The sequence below is a fragment of the Myotis davidii genome, unplaced genomic scaffold (genome assembly GCF_000327345.1).
Source record: "Myotis davidii unplaced genomic scaffold, ASM32734v1 scaffold68, whole genome shotgun sequence".
Taxonomy (NCBI): domain Eukaryota; kingdom Metazoa; phylum Chordata; class Mammalia; order Chiroptera; family Vespertilionidae; genus Myotis; species Myotis davidii.
In genome coordinates, this window is record NW_006300376.1 from 2,961,741 (window position 1) to 2,974,521 (window position 12,781).

General features: G+C 46.3%; 2 pseudogenes; both read right to left on the reverse strand.

The window, feature by feature from the left end:
* Nucleotides 1–491: 491 nt before the first annotated feature.
* Nucleotides 492–919, reverse strand: LOC102753942 (annotated as a pseudogene).
* Nucleotides 920–1,265: 346 nt separating this feature from the next.
* LOC102754222 lies at nucleotides 1,266–6,391 on the reverse strand (annotated as a pseudogene).
* Nucleotides 6,392–12,781: the final 6,390 nt, after the last annotated feature.

Genomic DNA, 12,781 nt, shown 5'->3' on the forward strand with positions numbered 1-12,781 from the left:
CCCCGGTTTCCTGAGGAAGTCTCAGTTTCCTCATCTGGTAATTAGGGCTAGTTATTCCCTCCCTCCTGCAGTGGTTGTGAAAGTTACGTGAGAGAACACTAGCTCCTAATAAGCATTCTGTGAACAGCAGCTGTTATTACATGCTAAGTTTTACACATCGGCTTTTTTTTACTGAAAGGATATCTCTTCCCAAAGACAGGAGGGGTGATGGGAGTGCTCGGTGTCCTTAGGGTTCTGACACACATCGTTCCTCCAAGCTGCTTGAGTGCCCTCTGACTTCCAGTCTGTGGAGCACAGCAGGCTTTGCTTGGCCTGGGAAGCCCTTGTTTTTCATGGCTTGGGAGGGAGCACAGGTCAAGATGGCAGCCGTGTGGTCTTGGGGCTGATCTGTCCAGTCATTGTGCCACTCCCATGGCTTCTCAAGAGGGCCAGCATTGTTTTTCTTTCTTCAAGAGAACAAATCCATGTTATTGATTTACTTTCCAATAAGTCTAAATCCACGAGGGGTACCGTGTTACACGGGTGCTGTGTCCACTGGCCTTAGCAGGAAGGTTGCTTTGGAATTTAGCATGAACCTTGTCACTGTTTCCATGGCGTGAGTTACCTTCCCCAGGCGACTCTGGTTTTGTCCGGTTGGCCAGCAGGTGTCACTGTTGTTTTCTGTTTTGCACACATAGGCACATCTCTTGCCCAGAGAGAGTTCAGTTTCAGGTCGAGCACAAGCACCTTCAGTTTTAAGAGCTGTGTGTTCCCTCTGGGTCTGGAGACCCCACTTATAGCTGGCAAAAATGGCCTTGGCCCACAGCCTTCCAGACGTATTTGTCGTTATAGAAGTCCTGTTCCCAGCAGGCCTCCAGGGCTCCAAGATGGCGGGAAGAGGCACTGACACTTTTTTTATTGTTGCGACAAGGCCACTCATTACCGGAATGCAACCACTGCCATCGCAAATTCATGGACGTGTCTCAACTAAAGAAACACCTACGAACACACACAGGTAAAACACTATCTCATCCTTCCTTTCTAGTATACTTTATATTTTCAGGAGAGTTAGGAATAAAATACTTGGAGTACCCTCCCCAGATAGTTCTTTGTAAATTGGGTGGGAATTTTATAATCTACTAGTGGCCCGGTGCATGAAATTCGTGCATATTAAAAGGGTATTAATTAGAGGGAATATTTTAATATTGCTGTTTGCCCTTTCTCTATAATAGAAGTGTCAGAGATGAAAGAAAAAATCCATGTTATTGATTTACTTTCCAATAAGTCTAAATCCACGAGGGGTACCGTGTTACACGGGTGCTGTGTCCACTGGCCTTAGCAGGAAGGTTGCTTTGGAATTTAGCATGAACCTTGTCACTGTTTCCATGGCGTGAGTTACCTTCCCCAGGCGACTCTGGTTTTGTCCGGTTTGCCAGCAGGAGTCACTGTGTTGTTCTTTGCTTTGTACACAGGCATATCTCTTGCCCAAAGAGAATTCAGTTTCATCTTGAGCACAAACACCTTCAATTTTAAGAAGAGCTGTGTGTTACCTCTGCTTCCAGAGACTCCACTTATAGCTGGCAAAATGGCCTTGGCCCACAGCCTTCCAGACGTAATTGTCGTTATAGAAGTCCTGTCCCCAGCAAGCCTTCGGGGCTCCAAGATATGGAGAAAGGAAGGCAAAGCCCCCTATTTTTCTTTTGTTTATTTATTTTTAAAATTGTTGACACCATTACAGATGTCCCCCATGTATCCCCCTTTGCCCACCTCCACCCAGCTCCCAACCATCTCCTCTTCTCCTGGCCTTCACCACACTGTTGTCTATGTCCATGCATTATGCATATATGCTTTTTGGCTAATCTCTTCACCTTCTTTTATCCAGTTCCCTCCCTCTCCTGAGATCTGTAGTCTGTTCCACTCTGTTTCTTATAATGGGAGGTCTGAAGCAATGATAGAACCTTTCTCAATGCCCCTTGAAAATGTGATAGAAGTCATGGTCCTCTCCCTCTCAAAAAATGCACATGCCTGCACAGTTTATACAGCCAATTCTCGCTATTTGTGGTGGTATGTCCCATAAAGTCCCTGGGAGCACCGAATTCTCAAATACGGGACCATGGTTCCCGGGGAAAACACTGAGGTAGGTCCCTGTGAGCCTCTGGTCACAGCATTTTCACCAACGGGTCAACACATAACTTGGTGTTATGTGTGTTTCTGTTTCAAGACACCTCATTTAATATATATTGTTGGTTCGTTAACATTGAACTCACGGCCAACAGCACTGTCATTTATGCCCAAACAAATCTTATCTAACACGTGTATGTTTTCTGTGAGCCGTCACAGTCCTCTTGCACTTAGGAGCACCAGACAGCACTTCAGCAGTGTGCCTGGGGCCATTTCACACAGTGGAATCACTAAGAAGTACAAAGAGGCAGATCGCATGGAATTGAATAGCCTGAGACAGTCACTTGTTTTCAGTGCGAGAGCTGCAGTGCGTTGCCTCGTTCAACCTCAGCTGCGGGTGTGCGCATTGGATGACTCTCACTTGCCCTGCTCTGCACATGTGCGTGTCCAGAAACGACTGCACAAGTGCCATGGGCATTGACTGTGGGATTACAGATAAATTGTAGCGAGTACATGAATCTGCAAAAACAGAATCTGCAAATAATGAGGACTGACTGCATGCGCAGCCCATGGAAGCCACTCCTCTGGGAGTTAGGCAGAGTGAAGTGTCTTACCTTTTGCAATCCTTTGGAACCTGTCTAAAATGGAGCAGATAAAACGTCTTCCTGCAAAAGCATGGGTGTCCTTCACCACACCTTTTCATTCTTTTCTTCCTTAATATTTTATACCTCAGCAATTTAAAACCTAGGCATTTGGGGGGAAATAAGACTCTTATTATAAAAACTATGAATATTTGGTGCTTTCTTACATGTACTATTACTGGCCTTAGCAGTCAAAAGTTCATCTTTCTCAAAGGAGCCTGATTATAACTATTTGAAAGAATCTGCATATGAAGGAAGATTGGAAGGAAGCATGAGAAAAGAAAACAGTTGTTGGGGATAGCAGAATGTGAAAACATTTTTCCTTCATAGTGTGTTCTTCAGTGTTGGTGTTATGTGATCTCAGACATAAATAAACTTAAAAAAAACAAACTTCAATTAAAACAACATGCCTAGGAGTAGAAAATGACCAAGGGAAATATATTTAGGCACAGGGACACATTGGCAAAAGAGATGGAGTGCTCCAACTTCCCCATCATTCTGCCCTGAGGGCTTTCCTGAGGGCCATGGTATTTCTCCCAGCGATGGATTTGAACATTCTAAGCCCTCTCTGTGCTTTCCTTCGTGCTGACACATAATGCTAAGACAGAAAATGGAAAAGCATTATAGTCAAGACGTAAAGGGCACAGGTAACTAGCATGTCATCAGGTATCTCTGGGAAACTGGAAACTCTGCAACATGTGGTTTTGTGAAAACTACGGAGGAGTAGGTCCGGAGAGAAATCGCCAACAGGAGTGCAGACAAGTGGCCTAAAATAATGCAGATTGGATATAGGTGGAACCTACAGCATTTGAGGACAGAATCTGATGCAATTCATGGGCCCAAATGTCTTAGTAAGACCCCCCCCCCTCCCCCTTGTAGACCATAGAAATCAGTCAATCCAGGTTTTATTGGGAATACTGAATCCTTCTATATGTTAGGCTGGGCTATATATGGCAGATACCAAAAAATCAGACCCAATCCTTGGCCTCAAGTCCCAGTCTGCTTGGGAAGGCAGGATTCAGGCATCAAAGAAGCCTCTGCTCTCAATGGCACACAGTGCTGAGCCATGTGGGTGCCAGGCCGCGGTCTAGGCTCTTGGTGCACACAGGTGAGGAAGAGAAAGTCCCTGTCTTCAGGTGCTCAGGTTCCTGTGAGGGAGACAGACAATAAACAAGGAAACAAATAAGGACCACACCAGACAGAGATGACATGCTATGAAGAAAACAGATGGCAATGTGATAGGAGTGCTTGGCCTCTCTGGGGAGATGACATTTGAGCGCAGGGTGAGAAAGTGAGCCAACTGTGCCAATACCTGGTGTGTGCGGCAGATCAGGAGACTGGGCCAGAGGGAGAGAAAGACGCCTGTAAGGAGGGAGTCCTGTAGGGGCTAGAGGACATGAAGTAATACATGACTTGATTCTGTAGATCAGGGATGCAGACACTGCCACCTTGGCTCCCTTAGCAGACATTGCTAATCTAACCCCACACTGTCTCCCACCAGGCCCAGGGGCAACCTCTCAAGCAGACACTACCAATCAACCGGAGTTGATGTGTGAGTTAAAGACTATTTGCCTCCTGTACTATAAACAATGGGGAGCCTTTTAAAGGTTTTGAGCAAGAGACTATCAAAATGGAAGGAGTGTTTTAAAGAGATTAATCTAACCATGGTGTTTATACATGAAATAACTTGACAACTTTACTCATTTTCATCAACCTCAAAAGCTAAGTATTATACATATAAGCATCACCAATGGACATAGACACTAGTTGGGGTAAGGGCATGTGCTGGGGGATGGGGTGACCAAGGAGAGGTCAATAGGGGGAAAAGGAGACATATGTAATACTGTATGTAATACTTTAAATAATAAAGATTTTTTTTTAAAAAAAACTAGGTATTATTAACTTCTTTGAGCAGATAGAGAAAGAAGGTAAGTTATTCAGTTTTAAAGCCCTTGCTCATTTCACTATGGAACACTGATATTTTAAGTATAAGCAATGGGAATTTGGATGGAAATATTGGACAGATGTGAAAAACATAAAGGAAAAATTAGTAGGAGCTGATGACTAATTGGAGATTAGAAGGAAGGCAAGGGTCGGGTCAAAGATAATAATCACGACAAATGAAAATAGGTCATGGTTGCAGAGAAAAAAGTCTAGAATGCTACCACCAGACTGTTAACGCTGTTACTTCTGAGGAGTAAGATGGAGAGTGGCAGTTGGGGGAGCACATTTTTATTTGTTACTTTATAAGCTTCTGCATTTTGTTTTGCCATAAGCACGTAATTTTGTAATTAAAAATATTTTTTCCCCCTCTTGGGTGACTGAGAGATGCCACTGCCAGAATTCAGCAGATGCTAAGTTTGGGGTTAGGAACAAAGAGAATACATGCTGACAGGCATGTTGAGTGAGCGCTGGTGGGAGAGCCACGTGGCAACGGCTCACAGCGTTTAGTCCAAGTACAGACTCAGGCCCATTTGTACTTCTAAGCTCTGACTCTTCATTTTGGGTTGCAGTCAGTCCAGACCATCATGTCTGCCACTACACTGTCCCTACTAGGCAGGTCACTCAAACCAAGAGCACAGGGACCCATACACCCCTCAGCCCAGTGCACGGGAACAGGGCTGGTCCCAGAGGGGGAGCTGACTCCACTCTGGGCACGTTGTTCTTCTTCATTTGCTCGCAGTCCCCAGGACTGGTCCTGGCAAGGTGGTTGGGGAAGGGGAAGTGAGGAATGCCTCTGGCATGCCTGGCCCCTGGCGAAATGCTAGCACCCTATTCTAGGAGGTGAGCCCTTGCCAGGAGATACCTCCCGGGGGTGCTTGACCTCTCTGTGCCCTGTATGGGCATCACCCCATACTGCTTACCTCAGAGCAAAGGGGTTGTGAGCCATGGCTAATAAAAAGAGCTACTTGTCAACTAGCAGTTAACATAATCACAACCATAACAAGGACAAAAATAATACTGTGTCCAGGGAAAACAACAGTTCACTAAAAATTTGGGAGTAGATTCCTGAGGCGGGAATGAGATGCCCCCATAATCATCTTACTCAAGATGCTTTTTAATAGAAGGTAATAACCAGAAATGAAACCAGCAACATGATGTACACCATGTCATAAGAAATAATTGTTGGCCCGGCCGGGCTCCTGGGAGCAAGGCTCCCTCCGGCTGCCTCTCTGCTGTCAGGTGTGGACTTCATTTCTCTCCACGGCTCAGGAGGGGCTTGCCCCCCGCATGCAGCCTCTCGGAATTGGAGCAGGGAGCCCACGAAGCGGGCACATGTTGTCCCAGCTTCCAGAGCAGTGGGGAGGCTTTGAACTCTGGGAGTGGGCTGCTTCCTCTGTGGGAGAGAGGAGGGTGGGGCAGGCCCAGGGCGAACGCATTTCCCTCCTGTTTGTTTGCCAGATGTGTGGCCTCTAAGCAATCTGGCCTGGTGGGTACACAGCTACCACTGCCCGGGTGGCCGCGAGTGGGACCCCCAGCACTGCAGGGTGGCGGAGTCAGTCTCCCTTGGGCCCTCAAGCAGCCTAGGGATGTGTGATTTCTATAGAAACCGGCCTGAGGACAGAAGCTTCTACATGTACCAGCTGTCCAACGTGCTCGTGGTCCCACTGGTACTGGGGGGACCGAAGGAGTCCTGGCCCGCACTGCATGTCCTCCTGACACCTTATGGCTGGCATTTGACCCAAAGCCTCTGTCCCCAAGGTCAACGTCTTGTGTCTACTTTCGTTGCTAAGGCCTGATTCTAAAGCCTCACTTCACACTCGTGGCCTTTGGCAGGGAAATTCCTCTGAGCGGCGGAAGCAAATCTTGTGGTTGTGGTGCGTGATGCAGCACTTTTACTAGTGCCTGCCCGCACACCCCTGGCTGAACCTGGGACATCTGGGAAAGATCCCAGTTCTCTTTAGGAAACGGCAGCCTGAGCCGGCGGCCCTGCCCTGCATTACTCAGAGTCTCGGAGCTGATTCACTCGGTGATACAGACGGGAGAATCCCGAAGCGCTCTCTGCTACACACCTGTCTCAGTTAATCACCTAGAGTCAGCTGACATCACTGGGATGGTTGTAGAGTGTGCTATTTTGAATTATATTTATGAAAGCTGGAGGGGAGGCTAGGACTCCCCCCTCCACCCCACCCCACCGCCCCTCAGGACCTGGTCGCTGGGACAGGACCCTGGGTGCTTTGGCCACTGGTTGCCTGGCTCCCCCTGCACCTTTGTGTTGAAGGAAACCCCTGGGATGGTTCAGGGCATTCATTTCATCCCTGTGGCTGGCTCCTTCCTTCCTTGGCGAGCTCCGTGAGCCCCTGGTAGACAGGATCACCTCTAAGGAGGCCTCTGAGCGGTAATCCCTCCCCCGCCTGTTTCCTCTTCCGCTCCTTCTGCCTGGGCCTGCCACCCGCCTCCCTGACAGCCCGCAGTCCCACTAGATGACTTAGAGCCTCAGAATCTCTGAGCCTGTAAAGGGCCTTTCCCCCTCTTCTCGCCTCCCTCTGCCACAACACTTTTTTCTTTGTTGACTCTTCTCTACTCATAGACAGTTTCTTCTGCTCGGTTGGCACCAGGAGGGGCGAGTGTTGGGCATTTCCCCTTATTTTCCTGCCCTGTGCTAAATTCCTCTGGTTGGTGCCAGAAAGCGCGGCTGGCCTGCAGTGTTCCCAGCCCAGTGGCACGCCAGCCTCTTCCCAGGGGGCTCGCCCTGCGCTGTCCACTAACACTTGCAAAGTGGCTGCTTCAAATAGAAATGCGCTGTCTGTGTACAATATATACCAGGTTTCTAAGACTTGGAACAACAGCAACAAAAGAATTTCCACTAGTTTTAATCATTTTTATATTGATCATATGATAAAATCGCATTTTGGATATATTAGGTTAAATAAAATATTAGAATTACTTCACCTGTTTCACTTTTTTTAAATGTGGCCACTAGAGAACTTGAGATGACAATGTGTGGCTTGCTCATATTTCCATTGGACAGCACTGGTCTCGGGGGAGGCGCTGGGCGTCACTTCCCAGGGCTCCTGGGACCACAATGCCACTGCGTGTTCGCTGTTTAAAACAGCTCCACTCGGCCTTCAGGCTGAGCCTTCCCGTGGTGACTCCCACCCACACAGTGAAGGCGGGACTAAGGGGGGAAAGTAAAATAAACAATAATGAAGAAGTTTTTCCTAGTTACCTGAATAGCCCATGTGATAGGTCATGTTATTGCTATCAAGGTGGCAGTCCCAGACACCTGTTTGTTAATGTGGCTATTGTGAGACCCAGAATTTATAATAGCCATCATAATCATCGATGTAGCCAAAGCGAGCAACTATGCCACCGGACTGAAATGTGCACTCTTTAACTGGGCACGGGGGCATGTGTTTGGAAAAGTAGCTCTTTCAGGGACTAGCTGGTACCATGAAGTCCTGAGAAAGTTCCTGGGGCAGGAAGGCCCTGCCAGGTGACGGCCTCCTTAACTCCTGATGGCTGTGCAGAGGACGCATGTGTGGACACAAACATTGCTGTCCGTGTGTGTGTGCAACCTTCTTTGGAGTTTCCAAACAGCTCCAGTACATTACCCCTTCCAATGCACAAGGGGCTGCAACCCCCCTGTGTGGCTCACAACGCAGTGCTCGTTCCTGGGGAGGGGCAGGCAGGAGTTCCAGGTCAGGGCTTTCCTCCCGGAGCAGCCACCCACTGGCCACTCCGTCTGCAGACTTTCCTTCCTCTACCCACCAGCCTTACCACCACTGCGTGTTCATCCTCAGAAACTTTCAGCGAGTTTGTCTGCAGGATAAATCCCAAACGCTGTTGGACTCAAAGCCCTCAGCGCTCTGGCCCCCGAATCTTTCTGTCACGTTCTTTCCCACCATTTCTAAAGTCTACTGTCTAGTCACTAGACTCTAGTGGGAAAATGACACAAACAACTGTTCTCTGGGAAACTGCTCGGAAGGAGAAGTCCGGAGGGCCCGGAGGAACACCCTAGCTTTCCTTCATCCTTGCTCTCTGCCTGGTGTGGATGCTCCTTGATGAGAGTCATGGCTTTTCCTTCCCAGGGGATGCACGTGGGGGGTGCTCAGGGAATTCTCAGCAGAGATGACTGGTGACACAGTATCAGAAGTGGATAGCCAGTGTTTTCCACGTCTGCGCCCAATAGTTCAGGCCTCAGAAGGGCATGGCTGAGCAGGAGGAGAGAGTCAGGGTGTGGGCTGTGTTCCTCCCCCAGCTTTGTGCAAGGCCGTCAATGGCAGGACACTGTAGATATAGTACTGTAGAGATGATGCCACTCTGTACACTTTGATTGAGGAGCAACATGTTTAAAAAAATATTTTATATCTCCCTGCACTGAAAAAGAAATGATGATGACTTCCCTTTGTGCAGCGCAGACCCCCAGGAAGGTGTCCTGACGGTGAGCATATCACCAGGGGAGTGTGGTGAGTGATGCCCATCAAAGTCACGGTGTCCCGCCCTCGGGGTGTCAGCCAAGGAGTGTGCAGAGCAGGAACCTATGTGACAGCATCGCCCATCGAGACAGCATTACATCACCCAAGTTCATGGGGAGTTTCTGTGGAACCAGAACAAGTGAGTTTCTTGCTCGTTGCTGTGAGATGTCTCATGATCATGGAAGTGAACATGATCTTATGAAATCCTAACTTGCATTTTCTTCATGGGGACTCACCGGGCCATGCTGCAGTTTCTAAAATAAGGCCCTCAGGCTACTTTCTGGCTAGAATCATCCGAGGATTCCTGTGTCTCACCCCAAATCTCCCAACCACGACTGGGGTGAGCCCCAGGAGTCTTCACCCTGCCTAAGCTCCCCAGGGAACTCTTGTGCAAACTCACCCCCATTTGAGAACTCCCCCTGGAGTGCTACTGTCAGCTACAGGTTCTATCCAGACCCACTTTCCCTCTAGTGAGACAGAGCCAAGTCTGGGTCACTGGTTCAGACTCCTCCTCACTCATGGTGAGTTTTTATGGCCAAGGGTGGGGTGGGCCTGGACAGAATTCTAGGCTCCTTTTTTACCACTAACCTCAGTCAGGCCTACACCAATCCATCAGAGATGTTCTAATATTGAACCTCAAAGAATAACAGCCAAGTACTCAGTCTCTTTCCTCTTTGGAAGTTCTGAAAAAGTATTCACTTCCTGCTGCTCAGATGTCCTAAAACCTGTGGAGAGGGACCATATTTGTCAAGCAGCAACAGCAAAAAGAGTCCTGCTAACTAATCCCTTCTCAAAGACTATGTGACAAGGACCACTAAAATGATTCTCCCTAAGGTGTCACAGCTGCTTAAAATAGAGGCAGCTCAAAACTTTTGAATATCATCTTAACTAAAAAGTATGGATTTAAATTATTTTTTTAATGATAAAAAGAACTCTTTACCTTATCCTTTCTACCACTCCAAAATCCTGAATATTGGTAATAAAAATGTTTCAATTATAATTTTTTTCCAAGGCAGCCTCTTAAAGGTAATACTCCTAAGGCTAAACGTGTCTCTTTTACCTCCCCTGCTCTATTCCTTCCCCCTGTTTCAGCCTCTGTCCATCCCCAGGCTACAGGGATGTTGGTCTCCCTCCCAAGTCTCTGTTCTAGAAGCAATCATTTGATAAAAACCAACTTACTCTGATAAATACCAACTACTGACAAGATTTTATGAATTTCCCATCAGAAGAGCATTTTTAATTTTATTTTGAAATTATATTTTTATTGATTTCAAAGAGGCAGGTGGGGGGGGGGAGAGAGAGAGATAAACATCAATGATAGAATCATTGATCTGCTGCCTCCTGCATACCCCCTATTGGGGATAAAGCCTGCAACCTGGGCATGTGCCCTGACCAGGAATTGAACCACCATGACTTCCTGGTTCATAGGTCAACACTCAACCACTGAGCCACGCTGGTTGGGCAGAAGAGCATTTTAAAAGAGAGAGAGAGAGAGAGAGAGAGAGAGAGAGAGAGAGAGAGAGAGAGAGAAATGGTTAGTACCAAGAATGAATCACAAATGATGGCATTCATCATCTGTGGGGTAAACAGCTTTTAACATCCTTCCAATCGTACCTTATGGTTGGATGCCTAGCTGCTCTGCTCTGCTGGAGGCCAGCCCCGAATACTGTCAGGCTGCTGGAAAATTACAATAAGAGTTTAGCGTGGGTACACTAAGGTGGGCTATTTAAGATGGACAAGAAGATTCATAATAGATGAAGCTGAATGATGGGTACATTGGAGGTTCATTATACTATTTTTTGGATGTTTGAAAATTTCCATAAAAAGAAGTTTTAAAATGCTCTTTAACCAAAAACTAGGGGTGGTGATTATGTTGGGCTTTTGACTGTGTGTAGATTGAAGGAGTGAATAAAAAGATCCTGTTGATTTTGATATATATCATTCCATTTGGTCAGGTTCATATTGAACATGGGAAATTAAGTTAAGTCATTGCACAAAAATATGCCACAAATCCAATTTCTTCCTCTTGAGTAAGATAATATTTTTATGACCCAGGAAGTAAAGTATCATTATGCAAAAAGGGAGGGATCGTTGTACACAGTCCAAGTCCTCCAAAAAGAGAGTCGTGGTGTATGCAAAATAACCACAGTCCTGGGCTGGCTCCTGCTCTTGCCAGAATCAGTCATGAAACCTGTACTAGCAGAAATTCAGGGTCTCCTAAAATAGTCATACTTGCGCTAGAGATTCATGCAGTTGAAGCTATTAGTGTGTCATAATCTGAGAACTTGTCCCTGGATGATATACAATTATGATTAGCAGAAACCAGTGACAGTGTGACTTATCTCTGGGATAACTTGTATGTAAATACACAAAGTAAAACTTGGCCATCTAGAAATCTTGGGGAATGAGTCATTTTTGCTATCTTGGTGTTACTGATATCCTTCAGGCAATACAACTTTAACCATTATTTATAGGAATTCCATGAAAAAGTTGTGAAACTCTTCATCTTGTTATGGTTGATCATGGTCTGTCCTTGTCTTGGTGACTTAGTGACATGATGATGAGCAAGTTACTGTGTTTCTTAATGTCAGGAAGCTGTGGACAGGTTGTAACTTCCTCACTAACTGCTCTTATACATGTACCTTGTAAAGCTCTTCTTCCTTTTGTCCAGGTACCAGCTACCTCTTCTATCCACTCTCGGATAAAGGTTTCTAGCAACTTTTCCTCTGGCTCTGCCTTTTGATTTGTTGTTTCTAGTCTTCTGGAGACTGGAAAGCAGATACGTGGCCCTTTTTTTGAATTGTGTAGAAAGGAAGAGTAAATAGAACTGAAATGACTCTGAAAGAGGGGCTCGACGAATGAGCCAAGTACTGGGTTTTAGGACTGAACTTTTATGAAACCCTTTCTGGTGGATCAGAGGCCAGTATTCTGAATGGATAAGTCTTCATCAAAATAACGTATATGGTTTTAGTAGGTATAATATTTCTGTGCTATGTTTTGAGGTCTATGTCAGCTTATTAAAGGGCGTTTATATTCATGGATCCAAATTATATCAGATAAATTATTTTTTAATTTAAGAGTGGTGTGTGTGTGTGTGTGTGTGTGTGTGTGTGTGTGTATTAATTGGCGAAGAAGTGATTTGGCAGCATATAGGTGGTGAGAGGCAGAGGAGCACAATATTAAGAGCCAGACCACCTCCATGGTAAAATGGGGGTGAGCATACTGTTGTTGGGTGTTATATGATTTGGTATTGATAAAGCATTTGGCAGGGAGAAGAATGAGCCAGAACTGATGACTGGTTTAGGATCAGAAAAAAAATAGCCCCCTTCCCCCCACCTTCTTTCTGATTCAGGGGAAGGGGGGAGAGAGAAAGAGAAAGAGAAAAAGAGAGAGAGAGAGAGAGAGAGAGAGAGAGAGAGGGAGAGAGAATAGGGAAAATTGAGAAGGAAAGAAGCCAGGGAGATCCTTGGTGACTATCTGTGTCTATTCATAAAATGACCATTACCTAAAACAGAAGTATAATGTAAATACTGATGGCAGCTCAATGATCTGCTCATATCTGGCAAATAAAAATGTAGAAAAAACAATGGTAGAGTGAGAGGATAGTGAAAATAGTTATGG